Source organism: Lolium perenne, chromosome 5 (genome assembly GCF_019359855.2).
Source record: "Lolium perenne isolate Kyuss_39 chromosome 5, Kyuss_2.0, whole genome shotgun sequence".
Classification (NCBI taxonomy): domain Eukaryota; kingdom Viridiplantae; phylum Streptophyta; class Magnoliopsida; order Poales; family Poaceae; genus Lolium; species Lolium perenne.
The window spans coordinates 74,518,622-74,535,772 of record NC_067248.2 but is presented as its reverse complement, the minus strand read 5'-3'; positions in this window follow the sequence as shown (position 1 = coordinate 74,535,772).

Below are 17,151 nucleotides of genomic sequence, written 5' to 3'. Positions count from 1 at the left end.
GAACTTCCATCGTCGCCTTTCTCTAAAACCCAAGCCCCTCAAGGTGGGCATTGCCGAGGAACCACCTCGTCAATTGGCGCCGTCTGTGGGAAGCGCGACGACTGGATTTTGTCATCTGGGCGGGATCCATCGAGTTTGTCATCAACATCATCAACGAGATTATAGATAAGAAGCAAGTTCAATCGCCGACGATTCATCCGTAAGATTAGATCTACAGATTAAGCTGATCTGTTTTGAGCTTCGGCTAGCCAAGTTGTCTACTTCGAATAAAGGCAACCACGTGATTGGAAAATTCAATGGAGAACGCCCCAAGCAGTCCGTCGTACGGCCGGCGCTCATACATATGTCAAATCAGTCAATCGGATGGAGAAATAAATAATCAGCTAGTTGAATCCAAGTTCCAGGAAGAAGAAGCGGGATCAACGCGTGTGCTCCTAAAATAATCAGCTGGCCCGTTCGCTCACCATGGCATGCATTGGAAAAGCAATCAGCTCACACCTCGCAAGAATACTATCAGCGATTCGGCTATCGCGATATCGGGAGAATAAAACTTCAACTACGTCGACGGCCGGCGTCCGTACGTGTGTGATGATATAATAAATAACAGAGCAGGATTGGATTACGTAAAAGGCAACAAGAAACAAAAAAAAAAACGAAGGAGGTTGTCTGCTTCGTGTGGATACAAAGAATCTTTACGTAAAGGAAGAAAGGAGGCATCGATCAGAAGCTATTCGAGTACACGGCGGGGTATATCTTAACTTCGTCGCGGTCAACCGACCATCTCCACTATGACCCTGTGTTTTTGGCCAAAAACGGCTCAAACTTCGCCAGCGCAGTTCGGGTGCTCACCTATTGCGGATTCACCGCATCAACCATGTTTATCTCATCGAATGCTACTACATGGATCAAGACATCGAGTTCATTAGCGACAAACTTCCGACGCAAGAATCATCAGATCGGAACAAAGCTTCAACTACTCTGTCGACCGCGCCCGCCATCGCGCACTCTTCTTACTCAGGGACTCGCCTGCCGCGGACCCGACAATACGGACCCGATACATTCGGATGCTCACCCGCAGCGGATCGGCTATGTCAACCGCGTCTTCTTCATCGTCCGCGTCAGCTAGGCGCCGCATGGGCTATCTCTGGCCGCGGAATTATTTCGGCGGCAGGCAGCGGATCGGCTATGTCAACCGCGTCTTCTTCATCGTCCGCGTCAGCTAGGCGCCGCATGGGCTATCTCTGGCCGCGGAATTATTTTGGCTGCGCCTGCCGCATGGGCTATCTCTGGCCGCGGACTTATTACGGCTGTGCCTGCCGCATGGACTATCTCTAGCCACGGGATTATTTTGGCTGCGCCCGCCGGCATGAATTATCTTGGATGACGCAATTATCTCGGTTGCGCCCGCCGCGTGAATTATCTTGGATGGCGGGATTATTTCGGCTGCGCCCACCGGCATGAATTATCTTGGATGGCGCGATTATCTCGGCTGCGCCCTCCGCATGGACTATCTTTGGCCGTGCAACTATTTCGACTGCGCCTGCAGAACTAAGTGTTCCTCTTTCTTTCGCCACACCCGATGATTGGGGAGGCGCCATTACATCGTTACCTCCAGTACTCTCGATTACTCGGTGGATTTATTTTCCCCGAATCAATGGATTTATTTTCTCCATCATTACTCGATGGACTTATCTTCTTCGGCTCTGGATATATCTCCTTCCGATGCACTCTCGGGTTGGTGGATTCTTCATCTGGAATATTCAATGGATATCATCTTATTTAATATCGACCCGATGCGATCCCATCGGGAGCGCTGGAATTACTCGGGGGCTCCTGAAATATCTTTGAGCTATTGCGGTTACTCCCATCAGGAGCGCCGGTGTGCTGGAATTATTACTCCCATCGGGAGCGCCGGTGTATTGGAATTCAAGAAGATATGAAGACTATTACTCCCATCGGGAGCGCCGGTGTGCAGGAATTATTACTCCCATCGGGAGCGCTGGTGTATTGGAATTCAAGAAGATATGAAGACTATTACTCCCATCGGGAGCGCCGGTGTGCTGGAATTATTACTCCCATCGGGAGCGCTGGTGTATTGGAATTCAAGAGGAAATGAAGACTTCTTATACCTGAAGTTATCATCTGAAAGCCTCTGAAAATACGAGTGCTGCAATGGATGGTAATCAACCGGGACCTTGCTCTTTGTCTTTGCTATAGATGCCTCAAAGAGTGCCGCAAATAGCAAGGATCATGAAACAACGGGGACCTTGCTCTTTTCCTTTGCTATAGATGCCTCAAAGAGTGCCGCAAATAGCAAGGATCATGAAGCAACGGGGACTTTGCTCATTTCCTTTGCTATAGATGCCTCAAAGAGTGCTGCATATAGCAAGGATCATGAAACAACGGGAACCTTATTATTTTCCTTTGCTATAGATGCCTCAAAGAGTGCCGCAGATAGCAAGGATCATGAAATATATATAAAACAACCCACGTTCGATGTTTTACTTATGGAAATATCAAAGAACAACGGGCTCATCGGCAGAATCATTGCACCCGAAATATTCGGGAGTGACTGTTGAAACATACATCGGTTGAAAGCAAAGTTGCGCATACAACAGGTTTAGCAAGACCTGCAACACGAGCTGATCACTCAAACAATTTGCTGACCAACGAAAACGTTTAAACGGACAATTAAGAATTGCCCTTACAAAATTTGCCAACGGCATCAACACGGTACAAATACATACACATGTATCTACCGAAAAATAAGTGTCAACTACGCAATCCAAACACGGATGAAGTAGCTAAACTATCTATTTACCGATAAATTTACAAACAATGGCATCAACGATGCTCAAGGTGCATTAAGAATTGCCCCTTGAAATAAATGTGTCAACGGCACGTGAAGAAATCTGTAAACATCGGGTTGCTCGACTTGAGTCTACTCACGGTTGCAAGCATCAGTGCCCATACTCGGGGGCTACTTCCATCGGGAGCGCTGGACGCGCACCCGATAAAATCATCGGCTCCTCTAGGGCCATCATCCGAATCATCGGCTCCCCTCAGGACCATCATCTCAATCATCGGCTCCTCTAGGGCCATCATCCGAATCATCGGCTCCCCTCAGGGCCATCATCTCAATCATCGGCTCCCCTCAGGGCCATCATCTCAATCATCGGCTCCTCTGGGATATCATCTGAATCATCAACTCCTCTATCTATGGCATCATCAGAGTCATCGGCATCAAGTTCTCGGAACTTGAAAAATTCTACGGTATTTGACTTAGCATTTGTTACACCCTATACATAACTATTTCATATTTATCTACAGGCTCGGGGGCTACTCCCATCGGGAGCGCTTGCCGCGCACCCGATAAAAAATACGGCAACCTCGTCAACAAAGAAGAATAAAGTTGAAGACATCGGCATCAACAATCAAGATCTTCGAGTAGTACAACTTGAGTCTATGCGTGGCTGCAGGCACCCACCCATAGACTCGGGGGCTACTCCCATCGGGAGCGCTTCGCGCACCCGACATAAAGCAACTTCGACTCTACATCAAGCACAAGATTCAACAGATGATCAAGACATTCGGCAAAGACAACTTTAGTCTCTGCCCGAAGCTTCACTTCGGCCAGACACTCGAGGGCTACTGACGTGGGCATAACCCTTCGGGTACCCGACATTGCCATACCCGGTGCAAACTATGAAGCTGGACCAGCACAAGGACTCAACAAGCTAGACCTGCACGCACCTCAACTTGGACTATAAGGAAAGAAGACTCCAATACGAATCCTGCTAGGACTCTTGTAAACCCTAGCTTGGCTGATATATAAAGCCAGGCAGGGGAACCCCTTAGGACGAACACAATCAGAAACATAATTTTAGAGGCAACACGCCTAGACACCGCAACCCGCGGATTAGAACTAGACTAGATCCAACAACTCCGCCTATGGCGGTCCCCTGTATACATATATTCATATATTGGATTGCTAGCAGGACGTAGCGACCCTCCACCGCGGGGGCGTGAACCTGGGTACGTCGTGTACCGCCTCGCTCCCGGAACTTCCGTCGTCGCCTTTCTCTAAAACCCAAGCCCCTCTAGGTGGGCATTGCCGAGGAACCGCCTCGTCACCGGAGGTCAAGTAGATCGCCTTGCCTTCTCTTTAATTTTAACTTTCTTTTGGCACTGTCGCCGTAGTAATTGTTGCGGCAACTGCTTTAGTAGTTCATTAGGGATCCTTCTATTGTAATAGCCATGTACATACTTTGAGAATCAATGGAAATCTGTCTTTGCTTGATGATTGATGTCGAAACTTTTTGTTTTCAGTTGATTTTTGACAACTATACTGCAACTACTCGTCCTTCCGAAGTTTTTCCTGCCTTGTCCCGTTTGAAGAAAACACCTGGGCTGCCGAACTTATTGAAGATTCGTCGAGTAAAGGTTCAGCACAACACTTTGAAGAACTTCGCCAGCAACTCCAATCCACGAAGAAACAATCACTTATGATAATGGAGCAGTCTCGAAAATCTTTCGAGAGGGAAAAAGTTGCGCTTCAACAGGCTCAAGATGCCATAGCTGAAAAGGAAACCGCGGTTGCTGAAGCTGCTGCAGCTTCTGCTCGGGAAAATTTCATGCTTCAGCTGCTGACGGATGCTAGCTTGGATATCACAGGTGTGCTTCATTGACTTAGTCATACTTCTTTTTCCTCTTGCTTGTCTCCTTTTTTTCTGCTAATTCTTTCAAAATAGGTTCTTTCTTGGACACTGCTGCCGAAGATGAGCGTGTTGAAGCTCGATCCAATGCGCTTCTCAGACTTGCGCGGGATCATGGTTCTAATTTTTGGGGCACACCTGATCGTACCCGCCAGATCGTCAGATTTCAAGATCGCGCGCTTCAAGTCCGCGAATTTCTCGACTTCTGTACAAGGACCTTGTCTTTGGTCTACGGAACCATGTTTCCGCGTAATAAAATGCCAGAGACCCTTCCTGCTCTGATGGAAAAATTCCGGGATGCTCCTCGAATCCATGGCTTTGTGCGGGCCCAAATAGCTGCTGGCGCAAGGTTTGCGATGATTATGATAAAAATCTGCTACCCGAAGTTGGACATGGGTCAGATTGTTCCTAAGTGCCTGGCCAAGATGGTGAAGAGGAAAAGGAACTTCGGCAAGTACGATGACATTGTGACCCCTGTTGCAGAGGACATGATGGATGAACTTCTTCGAATGGACGCCAAATTCTTCGTGAAGGGCAGCTATGCTGAACATAGTACCCGTGCTGTAAATAATGAACGGTTGACCATAGATAATATACTGGGCAACAACTGAGAATTTACTTCCCAAGACTTGTATCCTGTATGTTGTAGACATAATCTATATTGTAAAGTCACTTGATTTGTTGTTTTTCGTTGTCAAGCCCCCGGGCGTTTTGATGGCGATGTTTTTCCTTTTTATAATGCGAGGTTGACCCAAGGCAAAATAAATTATATTGAGTGTACTATTTTTGCAGGCGTTAGCCCCCGAGCTTTATGCTGATTACTATTTTGCATCAGCGTTTTATTTTTGCGAGATGCTTTGCACCAAGGCGAAATAGTTTGCAAGTTGTATTCGTCGACATCGTGTATATATATATTGTATATTCTGGGTGCAAGCCCCCGAGCCCGTCGAAAAGATATATAACTCCACTATCTTTATTATATTGCAGCACCGCGAGCCCGCCTCATTAAAAACCTTTTCCGGCCCCACTCGGTGCCCCGAAAAAGGAAAAGAGTGCGTCTGAAAACTCGCGGGCGTTTCAGTACATTGTATGTTTACAAAGGAGACTATATTTCGGCTTCTAAGGGTAAAAACGCCTGAGCTGCGCCACGTTCCAAGGATTTGGCTCAGCGATCCCCGTCTTCTTGTCCTTGATTCTGTATGCTCCTCCTTCGATTACTTCTGTGACGATGTAAGGGCCAAGCCACGACGACTCGAGTTTTTCATGGCTTTTTTGATTGAGTCGTAAAACCAAGTCTCCAACCTGAAAAGATCGTGGTTGCAATCTTCGACTGTGGTAGTTTTTCAGATCTTGCTGGTACTTAGCGACCCGTGATAATACTTCGTCTTGAGCCTCATCGAGTGCGTCGACATCATCCTCCAAAGCTCTTCTGGAAGTTTCTTCATCGTACTGTGTTACTCTTGGAGAATCATGCTCTATTTCAATCGGCAGTACTGCTTCAGCTCCATGAACCAGAAAGAACGGCGTCTCCTGCGTCGCCGTATTTGGTGTTGTTCGGATACTCCATAACACACTTGGCAACTCTTCTGGCCAAATATGTCGAGCTTTTTCCAATGGTCCTAACAGGCGCTTCTTGATACCATTGCAGATGATACCATTGGCTTTCTCGACTTGACCGTTGGTCTGCGGATGTGCGACAGATGCAAAACTCAATTTGATGCCCACTTCTGCACAGTACGCTTTGAACTCCTTGGATGTGAAATTACTGCAATTGTCTGTGACGATGCTATGAGGGAATCCAAATCGAAAAACAATGCTTTTCACAAACTTGATTGCCGACGCGCCGTCCGGTGAATTTATCGGCTTTGCTTCTATCCACTTGGTAAATTTGTCGACAGCAACGAGCATATACTCATATCCTCCCGGCGAAGCTTTGTGCAATTTTCCCACCATATCGAGACCCCATTGAGCGAAGGGCCAAGACAACGGGATTGGCATCAACTCTGCTGCTGGAGAATGAGGTTTTGCGGCAAATCTCTGGCGCGCGTCACAAATTCGCACTATTTCCTTCGCATCCTCAATTGCTGTCAACCAATAAAATCCTGCCCTGAAAACTTTGGCTGCGATAGCTCGACTGCTTGCATGATGGCCACATATTCCTTCGTGTACATCTTTCAGGATTATTCTTCCTTCTTCGGGTGTGACGCACCTCTGCAGCACACCCGAAATACTTCGCTTGTACAACTCCCCTTTGACCACAGTAAAGGCTTTAGAACGCCTGATTACTCGCCTTGCTTCTATTGGATCGTCGGGTATTGTTTTCCTTAAGATATACGATATATAGGCCTGCATCCATGGGGTTTGCACCATCATGACTAGCTCATGTTCTTTTTCTTCTTCCAGTGATTCTTTTGTAACACCCGAGGGTTTTTCATCCTGCTCCTTCTTCTTTGGTTTCATCGGCTTTGTGGATCTCTCGCTTATTTCTTCCCAAAACACGCCTGGAGGAATCGCGAGACACTGCGACCCGATGTTTGCAAGAACATCGGCTTCATCATTGCTCAGCCTACTGATGTGATTTACCTCGCATCCGTCAAACAACTTTTCGAGCTCATTATACATCTCCTTGTATGCTATCATACTCTCGTTGATTGCATCACATTGATTCATGACCTGCTGGGCCACCAACTGTGAGTCGCCAAAGATTTTTAGTCGGGTTGCACCAGAAGCTTTCGCCATCTTCATCCCATGTATGAGAGCTTCATATTCTGCCTCATTATTAGACGTGTTTGGGAACGTCATCCGTAGAACATACTTTAATTTGTCGCCTTCAGGTGATATTAGTATCACGCCTGCTCCAGCGCCTTCTAACCTTTTGGACCCATCAAAGTTCATAGTCCAGGTTCTCGATAAATCTGGAGGTCCTGTATTTTGTAGCTCCATCCACTCTGCGATGAAATCTGGTAAGATTTGCGACTTTATTGCTTTTCTTTTTTCATACGTGATGTCCCGAGGGGAAAGCTCTATTCCCCAAAGGGAGACACGACCCGTAGCTTCTGGGTTGTTTAATATATTTGACAGAGGAGCCTCATTGACCACTATTATCGGGTGCGCCGAAAAATAGTGCCGCAATTTTTTTGCTGTTGTAAACACTCCATACGCTAGTTTCTGGTACTGCGGGTACCGCTGTTTTGAAGGCGATAGTACTTCACTGATGAAATATACTGGCCTCTGTACTCCATGGAGCTTTCCTTCTTCTTCCCTTTCAACTACAAGGGCCGTGCTAACCACCTGAGGTGTGGCTGCGATGTATAGCAGGAGTGGTTCCTTCTCCTTTGGTGCCACCAAGATTGGTGGTGTCGAGATTGTGCGCTTGAGATTCTCGAAAGCTCTATCTGCTTCTTCATTCCACTGAAATTTCTCTCCTTGTTTGATCAATGTGTAGAACGGTTGTGCCTTTTCTCCTAGCCTGACGACGAATCTGCTTAAAGCTGCGACTCGCCCCGTTAACTGTTGTATTTCTTTCAACTTTGTCGGCTTCCTCATCGTTACGATGGCTTGGATTTACTCTGGATTGGCCTCGATCCCTCTTGCTGATATGAGGAACCCGAGAAGTTCTCCCGCAGGAACACCAAAAGAGCACTTTGTCGGGTTCAACTTAAGGCAGAACTTGTCGAGGTTGTCGAAGGTTTCTTTCAAATCCTCGATCAGCGTTGTCCCCTTTTTTGATGTTATGACGACATCGTCAATGTAAACTTGTACGTTTTTTCCAATCTGTGTTGCAAGGCACTTCTGCATCATCCGCTGATATGTTGCTCCCGCGTTTTTTAGACCAAAAGGCATTGTTCCATAGCAGAACACGCCATAAGGTGTTATGAACGCTGTTTTGGCTTCGTCATCTTCTTTTAATATGATCTGGTTATAACCAGAATACGCGTCTAGGAAGGAAAGACGTTCGCATCCTGCCGTGGAGTCGATGATTTGATCGATCCTTGGGAGGGGAAAGTGATCCTTTGGATAGTGTTTATTGAGACTCGTAAAGTCGACACACATGCGAAGGACTTTCGTGTTTTTCTTCGGCACCATCACTGGGTTAGCTACCCACGTGGCTTCTGTAGATATTTCTTTAATAAAACCAGCTTCTCTGAGTCGATCTATTTCTGACAGTATAGCTTTGCGGTTTGGTTCCGAAAAACGCCGCAAAGGTTGTTTGATTGGTCTCGCAATTGGATCCAAGTTTAGGTGGTGCTCGGCAAGTTCCCTAGGTACTCCTGGCATGTCAGCTGGACACCATGCGAAGATTTTCCAGTGCTCACGGAGGAACTCGACGAGCGCGCTTTCCTATGCGAGGTCCATGTTTGTTGCAATGGACGTCGTTTTCTTTGGGTCTGTCGGGTGGATCTGCACCTCTTTTGAATCCTTAGCAGTATTGAAGGTTGGTTCCCTGAGTGGCCTTCCTGTATCTCGCATCACATCATAGTCAGTGAGCCTTGGCGCCATATATTCTGCTTGCATCCCGAAAGTTTCCGACAGTCGATGAAAATCTTTGTCGCACTTATCAGCTAGCGCGAAACTTCCCTTGACTGTGATTGGTCCCTTAGGTCCAGGCAACCTCCACAACAGGTACGTGTAATGAGGTACCGCCATAAACCTGGCATATGCTGGTCGTCCCAACAAGGCGTGATATTGCGACGGGAAATCCAGAACTTCAAACTCCAGCTTCTCTATCCTGTAGTTTTCTCGGGTCCCAAACTGAACGTCGAGATTGATCTTCCCCAGCGGATAGCTCGGCTTCTCTGGTGTGATTCCGTGGAAACGTGTGTCAGTTGGTTTTAAATTTGCCAGGGAATATTCATCTTCCTTAATGTATCTGCATACATAAGGTTTAAGCTGCTTCCGCCATCTATAAAGACCCTCGACACGTCAAAACCAGCGATGACTGCGGGTAAGATAAGCGCAGATTGCCCTGGTCGAGGAACTTGCTACGGGTGATCCGCAATTGTGAAGCCAATGTCCTGTCCCGACCAATTTAGGTATTCGACTGTTGGTGGAGGCATCTTCTCTGCCATGAACACTTGCCGCGAGATTACTTTCCGCGCCCTGTTAGATGGCCTAGCTTTCTGAATCATCGAGACCGCGCCATTGGAGTTGGGGTCAACATATGGAGGTGGGTGTGGTGCTGCCGCTATTCTGAGCTGGTGCCGATTTTCGTCCGTAATTGCGGGAGGAGGCGGGAGGTGGATCTCACTCCTTGGCCCCTGGGGGTTTCTATTCATTGCTTGAGCATTGGCTATCCCTGCGGCCCGCAACATTGCTTGAAAATTGCGACAGTCTTTCTAGAGATGTCCTGACTGCCTCTTTCCATTATTGTCGAGATAAAAGTGCATCTGACATGGCCCATTCATCATATCCTCTGGAGACACATATGGTCTCTGAAACCTTGGTCCACTATTTTGCCTGTTACTACGGAAGTCACCTCTGTTGTCGCCTTGTTGCTCATTACTTCTTTGATAATCATCTCGACTATTTCCTCCAGAATTTCCTCGGAAACCAGCTGATATGTGGCCAGGAGCATCATTGCTGTAAAACTGTCGAGAAAATCGCCTTCTATTTTGAAAATTTCGACTACGGTCCTCCTCTGGTGACCTATGTCGCTTGTTTTGTATAGCATCTTCTCCATCTGCCCATTTGTTTGCTATTTCCATCAGTGCTGATATTGTTTTTGGATTGGTTCTCCCTAGGTCTTCGACGAAATCTCCTCGTCGAATTCCTGCCACGAACGCATCTATTGCCCTCTCGTCAGATATGTCTGATGCGCGTAAATGTACACGTCCGTTGGGAACCCCAAGAGGAAGGTATGATGCGCACAGTGGCAAGTTTTCCCTCAGAAAGAAACCAAGGTTGATCGAACCAGGAGGAGCCAAGAAGCACGTTGAAGGTTGATGGTCGCGAAATGTGATGCGGCGCAACACCAGGGCTTCCGGCGCCAACGTGGAACCTGCACAACAAAACCAAAGTACTTTGCCCCAACGAAACAGTGAGGTTGTCAATCTCACCGGCTTGCTGTAACAAAGGATTAAACGTATCGAGTGGAAGATGTTTGCAAAGAAAACAGTAAACACAATTGCAGTAGATTGTATGCTATGTAAAGAATAGGACCGGGGTCCACAGTTCACTAGAGGTGTCTCTCCCATAAGATAAAAGCATGTTGGGTGAACAAATTACAGTCGGGCAATTGACAAATAGAGAAAGGCATAACAATGCATATACATGATATGATAAATATAGTGAGATTTAATTGGGCATTACGACAAAGTACATAGACCGCCATCCAACTGCATCTATGCCTAAAAAGTCCACCTTCAGGTTATCATCCGAACCCCCTCCAGTATTAAGTTGCTAAGCAACAGACAATTGCATTAAGTATGGTGCGTAATGTAATCGACAACTACATCCTTAGACATAGAATCAATGTTTTATCCCTAGTGGCAACAGCACATCCACAACCTTAGAACTTTCTCACACCGTCCTGCATTCAATGGAGGCATGAACCCACTATCGAGCATAAATACTCCCTCTTGGAGTTAAGAGTAAAAACTTGGCCAGAGCCTCTACTAGTAACGGAGAGCATGCAAGATCATAAACAACACATAAACAATAGATTGATAATCACCATAATCATAGTACTCTCTATCCATCGGATCCCGACAAACACAACATATAGTATTACAGATAGATGATCTTGATCATGTTAGGCAGCTCACAAGATCCAACAATGAAGCACAACAAGGAGAAGACGACCATCTAGCTACTGCTATGGACCCATGGTCCAGGGGTGAACTACTCACTCATCACTCCGGAGGCGAACATGGCGGCGTAGAGTCCTCCGGGAGATGAATCCCCTCTCCGGCAGGGTGCCGGAGGCGATCTCCTGAATCCCACGAGATGGGATTCGCGGCGGCGGCGTCTCTGGAAGGTTTTCCGTATCGTGGCTCTCGGTACTGGGGGTTTCGCGACGGAGGCTTTAAGTAGGCGGAAGGTCAACGCGGGGGGCCACACGAGGGGCCCAGGGGCTAGGTCGGCGCGGCCAGGGCTTGGGCCGCGCCGCCCTAGCCTCTGGCTGCCTCGTGGCCCCACTTCGTTATCTCTTCGGTCTTCTGGAAGCTTCGTGCAAAAATAGGACCCTGGGCGAAAGTTTCGTCCAATTCCGAGAATATTTCCTTACTAGGATTTCTGAAACCAAAAACAATGAAAATAAAGAATGGCTCTTCGGCATCTTGTTAATAGGTTAGTTCCAGAAAATGCATAAATATGACATATAATGTGCATAAAACATGTAGGTATCATCAATAAAGTAGCATGGAACATAAGAAATTATCGATACGTTGGAGACGTATCAGCATCCCCAAGCTTAGTTCTGCTCGTCCCGAGCAGGTAAAACGATAACAAAGATAATTTCTGAAGTGACATGCCATCATAATCTTGATCATACTATTTGTAAACATATGTAATGAATGCAGCGATCAAAACAATGGTAATGACATGAGTAAACAACTGAATCATAAAGCAAAGACTTTTCATGAATAGTACTTCAAGACAAGCATCAATAAGTCTTGCATAAGAGTTAACTCATAAAGCAATAAATCAAAGTAAAGGTGTTGAAGCAACACAAAGGAAGATTAAGTTTCAGCGGTTGCTTTCAACTTATAACATGTATATCTCATGGATATTGTCAACATAAAGTAATATAACAAGTGCAATATGCAAGTATGTAGGAATCAATGCACAGTTCACACAAGTGTTTGCTTCTTAGGTGGAAGGAGATAGGTAAACTGACTCAACAATAAAAGTAAAAGAATGGTCCTTCAAAGAGGAAAGCATCGATTGCTGTATTTGTGCTAGAGCTTTTATTTTGAAAACATGAAACAATTTTGTCAACGGTAGTAATAAAGCATATGAGTTATGTAAATTATATCTTACAAGTTGCAAGCCTCATGCATAGTATACTAATAGTGTCCGCACCTCGTCCTACTTAGCTTGGACTACCGGATCTTTGCATGCCATGTTTCAACCAAGTGTCACAAAGGGGTACCTCCATGCACTTTGTACAAAGGTCTAAGGAGAATGCTCGCATTTTGGATTTCTCGCTTTTGATTATTCTCAACTTAGACATCCATACCGGGACAACATGGACAACAGATAATGGACTCCTCTTAAATGCATAAGCATGTAGCAATGATTATTATTCTCATATGAGATTGAGGATATATGTCCAAAACTGAAACTTCCACCATGATTCATGGCTTTAGTTAGCGGCCCAATGTTCTTCTCTAACAATTTTGCATGCTCCAACCACTAAAATGATAGATCCTTCAGACAAGACGGACATGCATAGCAACTCACATGATATTCAACAATAGTTGATGGCGTTCCCCAGAAGCATGGTTATCGCACAACAAGCAACTTAATAAAATATAAAGTGCATAAGTACATATTCAATACTACGATAGTTTTTAAGGCTATTTTGTCCCATGAGCTATATATTGCAAAGGTGAATGATGGAATTTTAAAGGTAGCACTCAAGCAATTTACTTTGGAATGGCGGAGAAATACCATGTAGTAGGTAGGTATGGTGGACACAAATGGCATAGTAGTTGGCTCAAGGATTTTGGATGCATGAGAAGTATTCCCTCTCGATACAAGGTTTAGGCTAGCAAGGTTATTTGAAGCAAACTCAAGGATGAACCGGTGCAGCAAAACTCACATAAAAGACATATTGTAAACATTATAAGACTCTACACTGTCTTCCTTGTTGTTCAAAACTCAATACTAGATATTATCTAGACCTTAGAGAAACCAAATATGCAAATCAAATTTTAGCAAGCTCTATGTATTTCTTCATTAATGGGTGCAAAGCATATGATGCAAAAGGTTAAACATGAGCACAACAATTGCCAAGTATCACATTATCCAAGACATTTTAGAATTACTACATGTAGCATTTTCCAATTCCAACCATATAACAATTTAACGAAGAAGAAACTTCGCCTTGAACATTATGAGTAAAGCCTAAGGACACATGTGTCCATATGCAACAGCGGAGCGTGTCTCTCTCCCACAAAGTGAATGCTAGGATCCATTTTATTCAAACAAAAACAAAAACAAAAACAAACCGACGCTCCAAGTAAAGAACACAAGATGTGACTGAATAAAAATATAGTTTCAGGGGAGGAACCTGATGATGTTGTCGATGAAGAAGGGGATGCCTTGGGCATCCCCAAGCTTAGACGCTTGAGTCTTCTTAGAATATGCAGGGGTGAACCACGGGGGCATCCCCAAGCTTAGAGCTTTCACTCCTCTTGATCATAGTATATCATTCTCCTCTCTTGACCCTTGAAAACTTCCTTCACACCAAACTTCAAGCAAACTCATTAGAGGGTTAGTGCACAATTAATAATTCACACATTCAGAGGTGACACAATCATTATTTTCACTTCTGGACATTGCATAATGCTACTGGACATTAATGGATCAAAGAAATAAATCCAACATAGCAAAAGAGGCAATGCGAAATAAAAGGCAGAATCTGTCAAAAACAGAATAGTCCGTAAAGACGAATTTAAAGCTGGCACCAGATTTGCTCAAATGGAAAAACTCAAAACTAATGAAAGTTGCGTACATATCTGAGGATCACGCTCGTAAATTGTCAGATTTTTTCGAATTTTCTACAGAGAACTGTGCCCAGATTCGTGACAGACAGCAATGCTGTTTCTGCGCAGCGATCCCAAATATAACATCAACTTTAACATAGAAACTTTACTTGGCACAAAAACATGATAAGGAGAGGTTGCTACAGTAGTAAACAACTTCCAAGACTCAACAAAACAAAAAATTGCTGTAGGTAAAAACATGGGTTGTCTCCCATAAGCGCTTTTCTTTAACGCCTTTCAGCTAGGCGCAGAAAGTGCAAATCAAGTAACATCGAGAGTAGAAGCATCAACATTATAACCAGGGGTGTTGGGAGTTTTCTCAACCAAGCATAGTATATTTGATATATAAGTTTTAGCGTCTCCCTTTTCATTAGTCTTGGGCTTGCTACTCTCATCGAACAAATTTTCAGGAACAAGCCAAGCATAGTTATTTTCTAATGCATCATTCATAGCTAGGAGTTTACATGGTATTGGTGCTTTGATTTCCCCACCATCATTAATGTTATTAGTGTACCTTATTCTATCCATGTCCATTTTTTCAAGGAGACCAATAAAATTGGTATGAGAACCTAGCATATTAAATTTAGCAAAAACCTTTCTAGCCTCTCTTGCTAATCCCCCAAATTCTCTAAGAAGAGTTTCTAAAACAAAATCTTTCTTTTCCCCTTCTTCCATATCACCAAGTGTAAGAAACATGTGTTGGATTATAGGATTGAGATTAACAAATTTAGTTTCCAACATGCGAACTAAAGCAGCAGCAGCAATTTCATAGGTAGGTGCAAGTTCTACCAAGTGTCTATCTTCAAAATCTTCAGTGATACTAACATGATTGAAAAATTCTTCTATATTATTTCTCCCAACTATAGACCCACGTCCTACCGGTATGTCTGTTGTGGTGAAATTAAAAGGAAACATGATGCAATAAGCAAAAAGTAAACTAGGCAAACAGAGTAAAGACAAGTAACTAATTTTTTTTTTTGTGTTTTTGATATAGAGAGCAAGACAGCAAATAAAGTAAAACTAGCAACTAATTTTTTTGTGTTTTGTTTAGGTGCAGCAAACAAAGTAGTAAATAAAATAAAGTAAGACAAAAACAAAGTAAAGAGATTGAGAAGTGGAGACTCCCCTTGCAGCGTGTCTTGATCTCCCCGGCAACGGCGCCAGAAAACAGTGCTTGATGCGCGTAAATGTACACGTCCGTTGGGAACCCCAATAGGAAGGTATGATGCGCACAGTGGCAAGTTTTCCCTCAGAAAGAAACCAAGGTTGATCGAACCAGGAGGAGCCAAGAAGCACGTTGAAGGTTGATGGTCGCGAAATGTGATGCGGCGCAACACCAGGGATTCCGGCGCCAACGTGGAACCTGCACAACAAAACCAAAGTACTTTGCCCCAACGAAACAGTGAGGTTGTCAATCTCACCGGCTTGCTGTAACAAAGGATTAAACGTATCGAGTGGAAGATGTTTGCAAAGAAAACAGTAAACACAATTGCAGTAGATTGTATGCTATGTAAAGAATAGGACCGGGGTCCACAGTTCACTAGAGGTGTCTCTCCCATAAGATAAAAGCATGTTGGGTGAACAAATTACAGTCGGGCAATTGACAAATAGAGAAAGGCATAACAATGCATATACATGATATGATAAATATAGTGAGATTTAATTGGGCATTACGACAAAGTACATAGACCGCCATCCAACTGCATCTATGCCTAAAAAGTCCACCTTCAGGTTATCATCCGAACCCCCTCCAGTATTAAGTTGCTAAGCAACAGACAATTGCATTAAGTATGGTGCGTAATGTAATCGACAACTACATCCTTAGACATAGAATCAATGTTTTATCCCTAGTGGCAACAGCACATCCACAACCTTAGAACTTTCTGTCACTGTCCCAGATTCAATGGAGGCATGAACCCACTATCGAGCATAAATACTCCCTCTTGGAGTTAAGAGTAAAAACTTGGCCAGAGCCTCTACTAGTAACGGAGAGCATGCAAGATCATAAACAACACATAAACAATAGATTGATAATCACCATAATCATAGTACTCTCTATCCATCGGATCCCGACAAACACAACATATAGTATTACAGATAGATGATCTTGATCATGTTAGGCAGCTCACAAGATCCAACAATGAAGCACAACAAGGAGAAGACGACCATCTAGCTACTGCTATGGACCCATGGTCCAGGGGTGAACTACTCACTCATCACTCCGGAGGCGACCATGGCGGCGTAGAGTCCTCCGGGAGATGAATCCCCTCTCCGGCAGGGTGCCGGATGCGATCTCCTGAATCCCCCGAGATGGGATTCGCGGCGGCGGCGTCTCTGGAAGGTTTTCCGTATCGTGGCTCTCGGTACTGGGGGTTTCGCGACGGAGGCTTTAAGTAGGCGGAAGGTCAACGCGGGGGGCCACACGAGGGGCCCAGGGGGTAGGTCGGCGCGGCCAGGGCTTGGGCCGCGCCGCCCTAGCCTCTGGCTGCCTCGTGGCCCCACTTCGTTATCTCTTCGGTCTTCTGGAAGCTTCGTGCAAAAATAGGACCCTGGGCGAAAGTTTCGTCCAATTCCGAGAATATTTCCTTACTAGGATTTCTGAAACCAAAAACAGCAGAAAACAGCAACTGGCTCTTCGGCATCTTGTTAATAGGTTAGTTCCAGAAAATGCATAAATATGACATATAATGTGCATAAAACATCTAGGTATCATCAATAAAGTAGCA